The sequence below is a fragment of the Centrocercus urophasianus genome, unplaced genomic scaffold, assembly GCF_019232065.1.
Source record: "Centrocercus urophasianus isolate 14NV4802_14NV808 unplaced genomic scaffold, USGS_Curo_1.0 seq_18, whole genome shotgun sequence".
Classification (NCBI taxonomy): domain Eukaryota; kingdom Metazoa; phylum Chordata; class Aves; order Galliformes; family Phasianidae; genus Centrocercus; species Centrocercus urophasianus.
Window position 1 is genome coordinate 9,966,493 of NW_024884733.1, and position 16,826 is coordinate 9,983,318.

Below are 16,826 nucleotides of genomic sequence, written 5' to 3' on the forward strand. Positions count from 1 at the left end.
TTTTCTTTCTGCACTGCTGGGGTCCTCACTGAGGAACACTCACCCATTGTGCTGTGGTGCAGATGGCTGTCCAGCAGCTCATTTCCCTGTCTGACCTTGGGGCTTTCCGAGCCTGATGGTGGGATCTTGGGAGCTTGGGAATGGTTTTGGCCAGAGTTCCAATGGAGACTGGAGCTGTTGGAGGCTGCAGCGAATTACATGCAGCTTGGATTTTCTGCTCAGAGGAGCATGTTTTCTTCCTTTCTGTTGGCCTGCAGTGCTGTGCCACACCTGAGCTTACTGTACCTGTAGTCTTTTACACATCTTGGATATTTGTTGCTTCTCACACTGACTGAGCTCCCGTTTATTTGAGCACTGGCTCAAATTAGCTGACTCTGGACAAGTTTTTCATGGATCTGAGGTCTCTGGTATCAACTTCTCAGATTTTCAGGGCTTCTGTTGTGTTTGTGCTTACCTGTCCTCTGGCCACAGCTGTTCGTCCTACATAGGACAGCTACAATCTATAATCTGTTACTTACAGAAATGCATCCAAACAATGTTTTAACCATGGGTATTACATAACTGGAAATCTCAGAGAACTCAGGAAAGCTGTCTGGTCACTAAGTAGGTGCAGTGACAGCTGTGAAGCTAAGATGGAGCTGCCACCAATCTCAGTTTGGGCAGGGCCTGACCAGCCGCAGCCTGTGGCAGGGTAGTTCACCACCTGCAGCCTGCCTGTAGCTGTGGCAGGGCAGCATTTCTAGGACTACAGAGTTATGTCCAAATTGGATTCTTAAACTCTTCAATCTCCCTTCTCTTCCCCTTCTGAAAGCCCTGAGTAAATAAAAAATAAGTCTTGTGTACTTGTTGTAACTTCATTTGTTTTTCAAGCTGTCTTTGTTCTTTGGTGTATTGCATTACTTCTTGAATTAGAAGTTGATTGCAGCCCCTGCAGAAACCTAGTTATTCTGTGCTCGGTATAAGCTACTGCCTGGCTCTGTTTCTCTGCATCCTTGCCAGTTGTGCTAGAAGCCTTTAGTCTTAAATTATTTTTTTTTTCTGGCACTGAGATGAGGTCAATTTGAATTATTTATTATGTAATTTATGAAACACCTGAAGTTTATAAAATTTGTTAAGTCTGTTTTTGTTTGCTCACTTGAGCCTGAGCCCAATGGACAGTGTCAGGTGCTTGTTCTCAGTCCCACAACATTTGCCCCATGCTCTGGCAGGGGATACCAGGATACTGCCATCAGCTCTGTAGCTTCCCTTGGGGTGCCCTAGCCCTGGGCTGTGTCATGTTGTACTACTCTTAGTTGGTTAATTGTGGGAGCTACTGTATGGTTTGAGGGAGGTTTTCCAACCCCACCAAAATAGTGTGTGTGGGAATTCACACTGGGAATAATTTGGGATGGAATTATACAGGCAGAGGCACTCAAGGGAACTTGGTATAGGAAAGTTAGGGCATAGATTACTGAGCTACAGATCTCTCATTCTTGCATGCAGACAGCAAGAGACAAAAGACTTAGTACTGGGTGTGCAAGCCCTCTGGGCTGAGACATGTTGCACTTTGACTCAGTTTTCCATGACTTGTTTTGAGCCTCCTCTTTGTACTTGGATTTGTTGCAATGGTAGTTTTTCTAGTGGCCTGATTTAAATCTTTCTTATACATAGAATACACGTCCATAATACACGACAATCATGTTCTTACAGAGATAGCAGTGACAAGTAGTAATTCAGCACAGGATGAGGTATTCATGAATCGAATATTATGGTAATAGGTGTTCAACCTGCTGCTGCTCCTCGACCTCACAGAGCCAGGGGGATGATGCTTGCTTCCCAGCTTCTTTGCTGTGAGCTCTGTGATACTGACCGTTATCTCTCTAAGGTGTACTTATAGTCATTTTTGTTTTCTAGCATTTCTTTCAACCTTGTGCTTTCTTTAGCACATCAGATTTATTGTCTGTGGTACATTTTGCACACAAGGTACTAGTTTTCTGCTCTTTTCATGCACCCAAGCACTGTTTTTGCCCAACATAGTCTGTGTTCTTGAACTGGCCACTGGTGAGCTACCCAGAGCAGCAGTGGCTCTGGTGCCCAGTGGGGTCCCACCTGTCACCATCTGCTGCTCTGTGGTGGGTCTCATGTCCCCATGTTGAAGGCCTCTGATGTTTTGGGCACCAGGAAAAGTGGCAGACAGTAGGAATGGTGCCTAAAACATTCAGATTAATGCAAATATTTATTTGTACAGTGACATACTTAGTCTTTTATCTGTAATGATTAAAGTGGTCTGAATTCTTTGATTAGATGATTCAGATTACAATTATTCTGCAGTAATTTTCTTGGCTTTACATCTGTGGTGTGCTGTCCTCTGCCTGTAACAAGGCTTTAAGCCAAGTGACTGTTCTTAGCTGCAAAGAGTGCGTATGCAGGTGAAGCTGCTGGGGCTTCTGGGGAAATCAGTGGTTTCCAGATCTTTTCACTCTCAAAACAAGTAAAAGCTGTGAGCAACAATGTAGTGTGAACACTTGTGGCTCTCTGTGTGTTTACTTAACACAATATCCCCACTGGCTGGCTATGTGCTAGGGCTCTGAGGAGCTCTGTTTATGTTAAAATACAGCCTGGAGTAAGCATCATTTTTCTGTATGTCTCAGAGTGCTGCAAATAATAATCTCCAGTGTTAAATATGCCCTTAAAAAGAGACTTGAAATGCACAGCTCCTGTTGTCCAATTCAAATACTATTTCACTTTGTGACTGCTTTCTGCTACTGTGCTGTAATAGCAATCTCCATCAGGTGGAAATAATGAGTCAATCCTGTGGTAAAGGCATAAACCTCCATTCCTAAGTGGACCTGGACATCTGTCAGATACTTTAAGGGTCTGAATTAAATCTGGATTCCTTCTGCCTTAACTGGCATTAGACTCCGACTGGCACGTTCCTCCATTTTCAATGTTAATGTTTTTCTGAAGTCTGAATTTGTGCTTTCTTACAAAGTGTGTGGCTCCTGCACTGGAAAGACCAGGACATCCTCAAGTGGATGGGCTGAGCGCAGTTTCTTGCTGCATCTTGCTGTGACCGGATCCTATGTAAGCACAGGTAGAGTGAGTGAGCCTTGTCAAGGACCTCTTGCTATAAATAGCTTGGTGGCTGTGGCATTCATTCAGAAGGTTAGAAGTCATTGTTCAGTTTTCCACAGACAACCTCATCCTCCCATGATTATTTAAGCTATAAAACACCCTAGGCAACAAGGATTAGAAAGCAGGAAAATAGCATCTGAGATAAATTAGGCATAGGAGAGTCTTAAGTAAGGTCTTTCTCAATGTCACTTCCAACTAGTGTACGGAGGCACAAACAATTTGCTTTCTTCTCCCTGCACCTTTCTTCCTGGTATTACTGAGGGTTTTTTAAGCATTTTCCTTGCATTTTGAATGACAATTTTGATGACTTCATCATGTTGGTTTATTATACTGATTTGGATGTGCTATTTATTTCTAGTAAGTCTGCTTGCTGGTGAGGAAAAATAAGACTTTTGTAAGCCTTTTTACAATTATGTACAGTAGGTAGGTAGGCAATTTAAATTGGTATATGTATTCAATGTACTGTGGTTTTGCTAAAAGAGAGAATACAAATAATTAAATTACCAGGTCTGGAAGGGGTTCTGAGCAAAAAGGACCAAAGTTAAAATGCTTTTTTTTTGAAAACGATCATCTCCATCTTCATTTAAATGTAGGGGGTCTGTGACAGGGGAGAAGGAGAAAGAGAGGAATAGATCTGAGGGTGGAAGGATTGGAAACGTGTAATTTGGAACTGAAGTTATGTATTGCTTGTTCTTGAGATTTCACTTCTATATTCTGTTTTATATATCATTCTGTATTGGATATCTGTCAATGATCTTATTTAAGCTGCAGAATAAAACTATATTAAAGGAAAATCTTTGCTAGTGGTTTTCTGGTCTTCAATTAATTGCAGCAAATGTTTACTCATGCATATTTCTGTTTGGAGTACTTACATTTAAATTTCAGCTAGGACTTCTCTCCATCAAGAAAGTGATGTTGTTTAATTATTAAAGTACCTCACAGTGTGACATGCTTAATAATATAATATTAACTCCTTGAGTCTTTGCCTACCAGTACTCAAGTAAAAATTAAGATTTTTTTTCCGTGTGAAGTTTTTCCTTCCCAGCCAGTTATCAATAAAAATTCAGCACGTATGTGGCATTACCACAACTGAGTCACTGACTCTTGTTTTAAAAAAAAAATGTTTGTGCACAAGAAATCACACAAATCTTCTCAGGAAATTGAGACAAAATTTATTTCAATGTGTTATCATCTCTTCTTGAGAAGGAAGCCTAAGTTGTATTGCCTTGAAAACTGTTTTATTTTTTAATCTGAGCTCAGGTAAAAATCTGATATAAAAGCTTGTATCTGCAAGTTAGAAGAGATTCTCTTACGAATGTCCAAGTGACAAAATTCTAGCCATTAGAGGATATGGAAATTCTCATAAATACATATCTTTTTTTTTTTTTTTTTTTTTTTTTTTTCTGGGACTGTGTCATTAAATACCTCCCCTCTGCTGCTGTGCCTCAGTACAGATGCACGTTTTCCTCAAGCCTGTATCACTGTAGACTTGTTAGTGTGTTATGGAAAGAGATTATGTGTGCTATGAGCTTTTATTATTATTTTTTGTGTTTACTTATACACTTCTTCTGAGGAATGACATCAAAGAGCGATCAGTCTACAGAGAATACACTAAAGAACATCTTTAAAGACAACAAGCTTTTTTGGTTGTCTTCTGAAACAATAATACCTCTCAAAACAAATCCTAGTTAGTCTCCTGCTCTGTGTATGCGCGTCACTGTTTTCAACAGTAACTGACACTCAAATGAGCATCTCATAAAGATCTTGCACTAATGGTGCTTGGGTGTAATTAGTTCATTTGGTAGAAAGAGATGTGTAAATGATGGAAATCCTTTGGAGCGAACAGGTATTTTATCTCTTTCTCCAGAGTATTCTGGAAGTTATTCTGCATCAGTGTTTTCTGATCATGGCCTGCAGGGAATCTCCTTTTTTGCAGTTTGTACGATAGTACCATGAAACGGTGTCATTTAGGAGATGGTCTCATACCTCAGCAAAATTAGATGTTCCAGATAATAACCAATTTGCTCCTGGGGTGTTTCTGGGGGTCAATCTGACAATACTTCGACGGCATCAAATGTTTGAGCTTTGAATAATGGTCTTTTAGTGGTTCTGTGCAGCCAGGAGTTGGACTTGGTGATCCTTGTAGGTCTTTTCTATCTTGGGATGTCCTATAGTCCCATAATACTATTTCCCTGTGGTTGGGAAAGCACCACTGGTCCCAGAGTTTTTCATGTTATGCTACAGTGTGAGTGCATTTTCTTATGAAGTAGGCAGATGTTTTTGGTCTCGTGTTGTTTTTGTTTTGTTTTTTTCATTGTGAATTTTAATTAAAAATGATAGTACTTAATGGTATTTTGATATTACATGGAGTAATAAGGCTCACAGATTTTCAGATATCTTGTGTTGGCATAGTGGTAGCCCATTGGTGGTGCAGTTTGACAAGTGTGTACCCTTCAGCCAGTTACTTGGTTCTGAAGCACGGGAATGTGCTTCTGTTCCTTCTTTTCCCATAACATGGCATGGTGTCCTTGCAAGCCGGCAGCCACACACAGCATCCACCCTGCTGGGAAGAGGACATTGGTTCTGCAGGCAGATGCTTTGCTCTGTGTACTTACATCAGTGGTAGAGTCTGGTTGAGTTATTTCAATATTCTTGTTTGACCAGTCTATCAGAGTGAGAATTGATTCACAAACTGGCACCAAGGAACTCCGCATGTTTGGAGAGAAGGAAAGAAAGCTGCGGTCCTTTGGTAGAAGTGGCAAGCACTCGTTATCTGCCCTGTCACTGCAGAAACCAGTTTTGTGATAGTGTATTGGGCTGTGGAGAGAAATGCGATGGTAATTCTAGCAAAATTTTTGTTTTGTGTCTGTGTTACTTGGTTTCAGAAATGCTTAAGTTAATGACAATTTGGGAAGATCATACAAATATAAAGTAGTTAAATCTAATGTGAGTGCGCGTGGTACTACTTTTTAATAGATTGGTTGAAGAAGATGATAAAAGTTTTCACGTTAACCTTCCTTCCCATCTTCTGCAATACTTTTCATAAATGAATAAATAGATGTAAAAAGACAAAGTTGTGATTAATAAAATGAGTTCCAGTGTATCATAGGAGGGAAATTTAACATATTTGTAAGGGTTCAGTACTTAGCACCTCTTTTTTGGCTTCTTAAGGTTGCAGAATGGGAGCAGTGTTTTTTCATTTAAGTGCGTACACTTCATGCACTAGATTTGGAAATTATTTAACTTTAAAATGCAGGGGGAAATGTTAATAGCGTGCTGCTTGGTATGCAGAAAAACTTAGTATCAAGTGATAATCAAGCAACCAACCTTACAACAACTGCAGTTTTGTGCTGGAACTTAAGTGCATGACATCTCCAGCTCTGTAACGCCTCATTATCTCTTAAAGCTAATTGCACTAAACAGGTATTTGCTCCATTTCAATAGCAGAGTGGGCTACACAGCTTTGTGTGGGCAGTGGATGCATGTTTTCCACAACCCTGTGGGGCACAGAGCCAAAAGGGTTGAAGGGACTTGGCAAGAGTGGATTTTCATGGGGCTTGGAAGATGTACTGCTGAGGGCTTGGGGGGCTAAAGGCTGCGAGCTGGGCTTCAGCTGTTTTCCAGCACTTATACATGCTCTGTGGCTGCAATACTGAGTCTGATTCTGTGCTAACAAAGACTGGGTTGCTGAAGTTGCACTGCTGTTTGGTTTTCATTGTCAATACAAAAGAAACAGCTAGAGATTTTTGGATGAAGTAATATTTTATAAATTGATTATTGATTAAGTTGACGTGATAGGAGGTTTGTTACAGCCATGTGATAAATGTCTACAATTACAGGTGCCTTTATAAGAAGACGTTATCTGAAATTTAATAACAGAGTTGTAGTAGTTTCACATTAACTTGCTGCTTGATTTAAATTACCAGGCTGATCACAAACAGGTCCATAACACATCAGTTCCTAGACTAATGAACCATACATCCTTGTCGACTTTAGTAATGTTTTGACAGTTTTTGCCTCAGTGCTTTTGAATTACAAGTGTGTAGAGATGTATTGCTTACTGCTACAATAGGTCTTTCCCTCAGGGTAAGGTAGGTCATGTTGGTTGAATCTGAATTTGTTAACTAAACAATGACAATTTCTATAATGCTTTAAAAGAAGGCTACAGTCATTTTTTATAGCTGTAATTGCAATTTTTTTTCACAAGGAGAAAGATATTAAAAGAATGACATTTTTCAATTTCATACGTTATTTAACTTTTCTAAAATAGCAGTTACGGAGCTCTTAAAATATAGAGGATTTATATAGTAATGTGATTAACTCTAAGATGGTAGAAAACTGCTGTTGATCCTCCCTTCACAAACAGAAATACAAAATAATTCATTTATAAAAATGAGGCTGCCTTTACCCTTTCATCAGTGTGTGTACTGTGCAAGTAAAACATGCAGCAACTGTCTTATACCAGCTACTTGTTAGAGTTAATCCTATCAAGTAACTTTGTTTCATATAGGTGTTTTTCATAAATGAGATTTTCCTCTACCCGGTTATTCCTGCAGCTGGTTTTCAGTGCTGTACAAAAAGCCTGGTTTGTTGTATGTTTGATCTTTTCCATAGATTTCCTATTGTCGTCTAGAATTTATAGGGGCGGGAAACAAAAACCAGACAAATAAAGCTAGAAAATTTCAAGAAACGACAGGTAATATTTATGAGAAATGTCTAGTTTTTCTTTTACTCATCTAACTTTTACATTTTCGGAGTGAAATAAAGTGGGATTTGAATGAATCATGAAAGTTAAATACTGAGGTCAATTCTCCAACAAGAGTGGAGTAATATGTCATGTGTCTGAAACGTTGCCTTGCTTTATTACTAACTATATTAAGGAGGGAAAGACAGGGTTCACTTTATTAAATGCTGTGACCTCCTGAAACAGACTGCCAATTTACTTGGGGTGTTTCCAAGTGAGGAAGTCTTGAGGATGCAGCATCTGCTTTCCCAAGATATTTTCTCTAAGTTGGGTCACATTTGACTGAGGCACATTGTGTGATGTGTCATCATTTCATTACTCCTGGGAAGACTTGGGAGTAAAATGGTCTCTCAAGCACTGCTGCATGTTGCTCTTAACTGCTCCCATTCATAAACTCACAAAAGCCTTTTGTGGGTGCTGGAGAAAGAAACACTGCTGTAAGGGTAGTGATAGTGTAATGTTCATTTCCTGTGTTGTCTTGCTCCCATGTGGGTGTCAAATGTAACATGGGACCTCTTCTGCTCTTGATTATTGCTTTGTTAAAAATCTGTTATATAAACTTCAGAATAGACATAACTGGCTGTAATATGGACCATAATCCCCATTACTGCTCATTATGAATGTATAATAATCTGCTCAATAGTCTGTTATTGCATCTTTGGGTTCATTATCATATCATACATTAAGTTTCAGTTCATGGATCGTTGCCCTTCAAAGCTCTTGGACAGTCTATTAAGTAAACGCAGATAATTCAGTTTTTAAAAACTTGATTTTTTTTTAATGACAATGTTTTCGATGGCGCATCTCTTGTACATCTTCAGCCTTGCTGCAGTCAGGAAAGATGTGTGTGCAGTTAAAAACAGGTCCTATATTATTATATAAATAGCAATGAATTCTCAAAGCTCAGAGCAAGATCCAGGCCAGTACTTGTCAGTACAGCAGAGGATAATGGGGAAATTAGCTTAAAATTGTGCTGTTCTACTTAGAGCCATGTAAGTGTGCTTGCTGAAGCCATTCTGGATGTCTTACAGCCCAACAGCTTTTTCTGTTCCTCCATTGCACTGCGTGCCTGACACAGGTTTGCATCTGAATAGTGCAGAAGAAACACAGCTCTCCACCTCACAGATGTGTTTCTACCACTCTTCTGTGTTGTATCTCGTGCTATGTAGAATTAGCAGAATGTATTACAAGAAAAACTGGGGCTCAAGCCTTGTTCTTTATTGCTCAGCCCAAATAGATTTCCTACTTGAGGGGGTTTGCAATCAACTTAAGGGCCTCTAAGGAAGGAGAGGTAAACTACAGAGGTTAACTGATTGTGGAGGTGATACAGTGTTGGTTATGTTATCTGTGTAAAGAGACCTTTGATATTGCTTAGTCCCTTAGAGATTCCAGATCACAAGTGAAATATTGTTCAGTTATGACAAATAAGCGAAAAACTATTAAATTAAAGAGAGGCTGGAGATGAATTCTAACACAGATGAATGTGCAGTGCATGGGTCGGTGCACTTGGGCAACCAGTGCTGTGGTTAAGATTTGATTTATTTAGTTACGTTTCCTAAAGCTTATTTTGCCAGTCTTACAATCTGTATGCTTGTCATAGTTTAAATAAGGATGAATGGCTCTCACTTTAGGGCCTTAGTTCATTCACTGTCACCTTTATTTTTCCTGCACTGAGCAGAGGTAGGAGCTGTAAGAAATCATCTGTGGTCTTTCTGCCACTGACAAAAAAAAAAAAAAAATAAAAAAAAATAGCATATTCCCCAGCTTCCAAAAGGGGCTATTTACTATGTAGAATGTACCTATCTTATGGTTTTCCTTTGCCTCCACTTTTATGAGAAACAAATACTAAGGAAGATAGCTAATTTTAATGAAGATGGATCTCTATAGCAAACAGTAAATCTTGGGCCTCTTTAGAAATGTTCTGTGCTATACGTGTGAGGACTGTGACTTTAATTCTGTAGTTAGTGAGGTCTGCTTCAAACAAATGATCTGTTAATTCCGGTGCATCTTGCTCCATAGTGGCATTACGTTGTGCTGCGAACAGTGTGCATCGGCTCAGGAGCTGCTGTGATGGCTGCATGTAATCCCATAGTGGTGCAGTGCTCGTCCTGTGTACATGGGCCTCTCCCTGGCTCTGTCAAACTACATGCCTGTGGGTCAGTATATTTCTCTTAGAAGGATTTAAAGAAAACTAATTAAAAAGACTATTGGCATTCGCATGACCTTGCTTGTGTTCTTGCTGGAACCTGGAGAGGATGCACAGAGAGCTGGAAGGATGACCAAGCTTTGTACGGACATGAGCTAAACAGAGATACTGAGCTGTGCTGATGGGGCGGGTGCCCTCAGCACTGGAGGAGCGCAGATTTCTTTTTCAGGCTTTTCTATATATTTGGCACCCTTTCATGATCCTGCTGGTATTATATAAAATGGTTCATTTTAGTTAAGTATCAAAGCAGGAAAGGAAAGAAAAATGTTCTCAGGCAAAGAAAAAAAGAATACTTCCGTTGTTGCAGTTTTCTTCTCCTTAAGGGACAGTGACCCTGCCTGATTTAACGTTAGCCTTCAGATTGCTTTTTTGTGTTTTTTTTCTTCCAGCCTCATATTCTTAACTTGCAGGTTATTTTAAGCTTATTGCTTTTAAATTGCAGAGCATTTAAGACATTGCAGGCATGCAGAATTAGGTTGGACAGTATTGAAGGTCATACTGTGGAGAAGTAACCTATACTGACAGTTGCACAGTTAGAACTATGGTCTTCTTATCTAGCTAATGTTTTTGATTCTCATTTTATTAACTAGTGTTTATTCCTTCCTGTGCTGGCAATTATATTCAAATACTTCAGTACTGATGTTTTAAACTTGTATTTTGATCAGGTCTTACTAAAAAAAAAAAATAAAATAAAACAAACATCTGTTATTTGGTTACTCTTAGCTTATTTAAGTCTGATTGTGTTTCACTCACTGTAAATCTTCCCTGAAATTAAGTTTTTCTCATTGTTTTGTAACGCTATAATAATCACCAGTGTGGTGATAGATGAACAGCAATGTTGGAGGCACAGTCTTCATTTATTACATTAAATCTGGGAGAAGATTGATAAAGAAATGCAACTCACCCAATGTTACAATTTTTCCAGTTACTGTTACCATTAAATACTTCTGTTACTGTACCAGTTACTAGAAGTTTTGCTGTGCTGCTGTTTATTGTGGTCTGGGACTGCACAGATGGGCAATGACTCGTTTTGGATTTTCCTGCGACCACGTTAAACAGTGATGCTGTTATGCTCTTGTGAAAATGGCTGGTCATCTGCTTTGTATACATGGAACTGCAGATGATAAGAAATGGGCAAGGAATCACTATCCAGTCATTACAGTAAGGTCCTGGGTGGAACTGTGCCTGCTCTGCACAATACCCAGAGCCTTGGTCCCAGGCACCACACACTTGTATGTCAGGATAAGGACTTGCATTTTCCTGCACAAAGTTCTGTGAGCACCATTTGATATTTAGTATTAATTATTTAATACAGCGCTTTCAAAATCCAATGAAGATCAAAATTTTACAACTGGATGTGTCTGGAAATATCATTTGCAACTGTTTAAGAATAGTTTGAATACCAAAGCAATTGGTATTCAAAACAATTGTTTTTTTGTTTGTTTGTTTGTTTTGTTTGTTTAGTTTTTTGTTTTTTTGAAAAGGCTGAAATCTGGATTCCATGAGAAAATCTGTGAAGGAAAGCTGCAGATAGACTCCCTGCTACTTCTGTTATGAAAGATCTAAAAGAAAACAGAAAATGACAGCATATAATTACAAAGAAATAGATCCATTTGTTAACTGTTCTAGGGTTAAGTTTTGTTATTGACAGTAATAACAATATAAATGCTTGCATTCAGCGGAGGGCATGCTGTGTTATTCACAGTGAGGTCAAAAGTTTCCCTGTAGAGTTCTCAATGAAAACTGCATTTGATTTTGTTATTGCATAGCTTACTCTCTCTTTTTTTTTTTCTTAAGGCTTATTCCTGCCTAACCTAAACGTTTTTCAATATCGAATACTCTTACAGAACTGAAAGCTATCTATCCCAAGCATGTTTTTCAATATGTATACTTTTAGCTACCTTAAGTACGTAAAAGTGCATGCTAAAATTTATTGACTAGTCTTAAAACTTCAATGAGAAATGAAACAGGATAGATACACTAAGGAGAGGGTCTGCAAAATGGAAATAGAGGCTGGCCGACTGGCTACGAATGAACGCTGGAAAAGCCAAAAATGAAATAAGATATTGACATGAAGAAGGAGGTGTGAGCTGTATGGGAAGAATTCTGTAGCTTTAATAATCTGGTTTGAAATATGGAGAAGAAGAAACGTTGGGATGTTATGTTGTGGCCCAGCAAAAATGCAGCTGGGCTCTAAGGGTCTGGAGGTAGCATGTGAGCCAGCATTTACCCATAGCAACTCCATTGCTCAGAAGGAGATTGTGGGAGATGTAGCTGACTTGGGAATAACAAAGAAAACTGCATCCATTGCTCTGTAAATGCAGACTTGAAAACTCTGTCTATACTCTTCTTTTGCTTAGTATGGGATTGTTTCCACTGAAGATCTTAAAACACTGAAAACATTATGCAGACTTTGCAAGAGAAACCAGCATGTGTCAGAAGCTTAGCTGAACACTTTTTAGATTTGTGTGTCTGAGCTCCATGGTGATATAACTGTCATATTTTTACAGTGCTTCGAGTAGTAATTCTAATCGGATAAAGCATAAGAACAATAATTCCCCATTCCATACCTTTAAGTTATTGCATTTAACTTCATTTCATTAGCCTGCAAATATCTTTTCATTGTGTAGCTTGTGTGATGCTTTCCAAAGACCCTGCTGTCTGACAGTGAAGTGGAGACATGGTTAAACCAGTATTACTTCAGTGACCTAAACTGCTTAGACACGGTGAATATCTGTGCAAGCACTGGTGCATTTCAAGTTACCCAAAAGAGCATGCTGAAGATGAGGGTGATTTTAGTTCTGATATAAGTCAACGGCTGTGAATTTTTCTCTTCATTCTAATGATAAAAATTATAGGATATTCTCTCTCTGTACAGTGGTTAGATTTGTTACTATTGTATCCACTGTAGAATGTGAGAGAAGTTGTGCTTTAGAGCTGCTGTTTTTATCTTTACATAGGGGAAAGCAGAGTAGAAGTCCTAATATCACAATGACTTGTTCATTTGAGTGTGACTGAATAAATACCAAAAATTGTAACCAGAAAAGCAGATAAAATGTAATGAGCATTGCAGGGGAAACGAAGAACTTTTTAGTGAAACTTGCGATTATTTTAGATTCTGTAGAAACAAAAACCAACATGTTGTATATTATTATTTAAGGCTATGCTCAGAGTCCAGCTTAAGTCAAAGAGGGTCCAAAAGACTGCATTTATTTGTGTGATATGAGTAAGTCAATGGTATGCATTCAGCTTAAATATTTATTCGTTACTAAGCATCACATTTCTGAAAAGACAAGCTGAAATAGGGAAGGGAAACAAAAAGTTGGAAGGTTTTAATCTGAGAATTTTATCCAGAAGGTCTGAGAAAGTGAGGGAAGAATAGCAGAGTTATTTAGAGAGATGTAGAAGGGAAACCAGGATAAAGACATATAAATAACAGCAGAAAACGGTGAACTCTTTCTTTTACGTGTTTTCTAAAAGGAAACAGAAAATATAGTATAATTCTCCAAGAGAAAGAACATTTTTTGCATCATATATGATCGGGTGCCAGGCTCGCTACTTATTCTGCCAGCTGCTTGCTTCAGTCCAGGAAGCATTAGATTCTAATTTGTTGCAGTTCAATTCCTTGGTGTGTCCACTTATCCCTGGATTCCTGTGGCATATCTTTTCCTTTTTCTAGTATTAATTATATGATAGATCAGTATCCAGCTGCAGATGAGTTTTCTGCTTTAAGATTTAATCCCTGGGATTTGGTTGTGCCTTGGCTGGACCCAGGGGCACTTGCCAGGACTGAGGTACTGGGGACTCCTGTGCTGAGACTTTGTGCACTCAGCTTCACATTAGCGTGCCATTATAAATGCTTGATGAAAGGATTATAAATGATTAACAGATACATACATTGCAGATACGCAGGAGTACTGAGTTTGGTAAATAGTGTTCAACAGTGCCAGTAAAGGGTGTAAGAACACTTAGACCTATTATGCCATTAAACAACCAGTTAATCCATTGCTTTGCTTCTTGGAAGTCCAACTATTAATAAATCATTCATCTTTTAAGGACTGTGTGTGGCATATAAAGTGTATCCAAGTCTTTTTGTGCTGTTAAATAAGATTTCTGTTTCTCAGAGATTCTCTTCATCTCCTCCCAAACATCAAAACGTGCTTTAAACAGAGACAAGGGAAAGTTATATGCTGATAAGTCTGGCAAATTGGTCTGTTTATGGTCATTATTGTGGGTAGGTTTAATACTCTCTATAATCAATCAACTGCCTTGTCAGTCAGCCATTGTCAGAGAACAGATTTGTTGTTTGGAGGAAAAAAGAAAAAGAGAAGACATATCAGTTTCTGGTTGCATAAGCTGGAAACAGTTAACTGCCCAAGGGTTGTAACTCACCCAGAAAGGGATACTGTAGCTCCAGGAGCACTCACCATGTTAGTTACTTCTCTGAGGTACAGGATAAAAAAAATTACAAATATGAACAATTATTAATAGGTGCATCTCATCAGTTTGTATTTGCACAACCTACTTCATTACAAATGGAGCTAAAGTTACTTCATTGCAACTCGAAGTTAAAAGAAATGTCCTGCCTCATCCTAACCCAACTCTTTTGTGACTTATGCATGTAAATACTAATTTTTCTTTTAGCATACTTTCTACTGTTGTGAATATCTGCCCTTGCTACTGAAGTTGGATAGCCTCTTATGTGATATTGTGTCAATTAGAAAGTATCATACTTAAGGAAATTTGGTTGAAAATTCAGTTTTCAAACAAACAAGCAAAAAAAAAAAAAAAAAAAAACTCTTAGGAATGGTACAGACTTGAAATGGAGTAGGATGGGTGAGAAAAGTTTTCTTGTAAATTGGTATTAACTTCAGAAAGGTCTTGAAGAAATACCTTCTACTGGAAATGCTATATTTTAATACTCGGCCAGCTATGCGAGTGTGTTCCACGACTGTTTCCAGCGTTGACATCAACAGAGAATTACTGAACTCTTAAGGGAATTGGAGATTTAGAAAAGCTTAAATATCAGCTCAGCTGCTGGACTTTGTGTCTACTTCTGTTGCTGATTGACCACTGGAGAAGTCTACTATAGAGAAATATGACTGAGACAGCATGAAATATTTTTTCAGTTAGGAATGATCTTGTAATTCATGATGGCAGTAAGAGGTGGGACTGTGAATGAATTATATGGCAACATCCTAATGAGCATGGGCTGTTTTTGATCTTGTTCTGTTCACTGCAGAATGTCTAAGCCTAGAAGAAATGTAGTTCATAATACAAAAGTAAAAACTGAGGAACCTAGTATTGGTGGAGCTACAAGCTCTTTGTTTACTTGCTTTATTTGTTTATTTAAAGTAATCTGTGAGGTAGTAATGATGTTTGGCAAGGGGAATGAATACCGGCATGACATTCAAAGGTTCAGTGAACACAAACTAGTCACAGAATCACAGTCTATAGTGACTGGAAGGGACCTCTAGAGATCATAGAGTCCAATCTCTCTGTAAAGCAGATTCGCTACAGCAGGTTGCAGAGTTAGGTGTCCAGATGGATGTTGAATATCTCTAGGGAAGGAGACTCCACAATGGTTTAGGCAGCTTGTTCCAGTGCTCTGTCACTCTTACAGTAAAGTATTTGTATGGATCTACCTCTATTCCTGTCAAGTTTTGCTAGTGCTTACAAACATTATTGTTGCAAGTAATTAGCATGAAAATTCAGAAAAGATCTGAATATGAATTTTTATCTCTTCAAGCTCATTTTCTGCTTATTCAGGACCCATTTTTCTATGTATTAAACAGCTCTGAAGATGCCTATAAAGGCAAGTTAGGGGAGAGGATACACAGAGATGTTGCAGGCTTATGGCCACCAAAATGATCAGGTACAGACTCTATAACTGCTGTGTGTGTGACCCTGACTGCCACTGCCTGGAAATGTGTCTTAGATTGTCCTTTCATGGCCTTGAATGATGCTTCATTTTCCTACCGGAGGCTGATTGCTAGGCTATACTGATATTTATGTCATGTTTAGTCCAGATAAAAGCTGAGGGGAAAAATGCACCTATAGATGTGGAGGGAGATGTGATTTAAATTGGTGATGCAAACTTGCATTCTCTAAAGGAGTAAGATTATCTTACTGTAATTATGTAGTTCATCAGCTGTCTGCTGTCTGGGGGGTTTACTTCACCCACTGCTGAATTTTGGAGATCCATACATTAAGTTTAACTCCAATGACAATTGGCTGTAATGTTCCCTGTTGTCACTGCAGCCGTGGAGGTCAGGCCTAATGATATGCCAAGAGCTCTGTGACAGTTTGCATACAGACGCAGTTTACTCAGGTCTCAGCACTGCCACTCTCAGAAGATGAGGAGGTATTGAACTGTCAAACTGAGACTGAGCAGGTGACAGCTGATGCATTTTAGATCAGCTGCCTTCATGACTGATTTAGTAAACCTAACTGAGAGCACACAGGCTTTTTCTCCTTCAATATTCTACTAAAAAAAAAAAAAGCTGTGAAAATGTGTTTTGTTTTTAAATACTACTCTTTATACCTTCTTTTCACTTTGAAACCTTTAAGTATAAAAATGATTCAGTATAGAAGATCTGAGAGAATTTTTCCTATGCCATGAATTGAGGTAAGGAAATATTTTTATCCTTTCCACAGCTATGTGGCAGTTCAACATCTGACTCTTTCAGTCAATCACTCTACCTGCTGTCTTCTATATATCATACAACTTCTTTAAATAGAGAGTGCTCAAAATAACGCAGA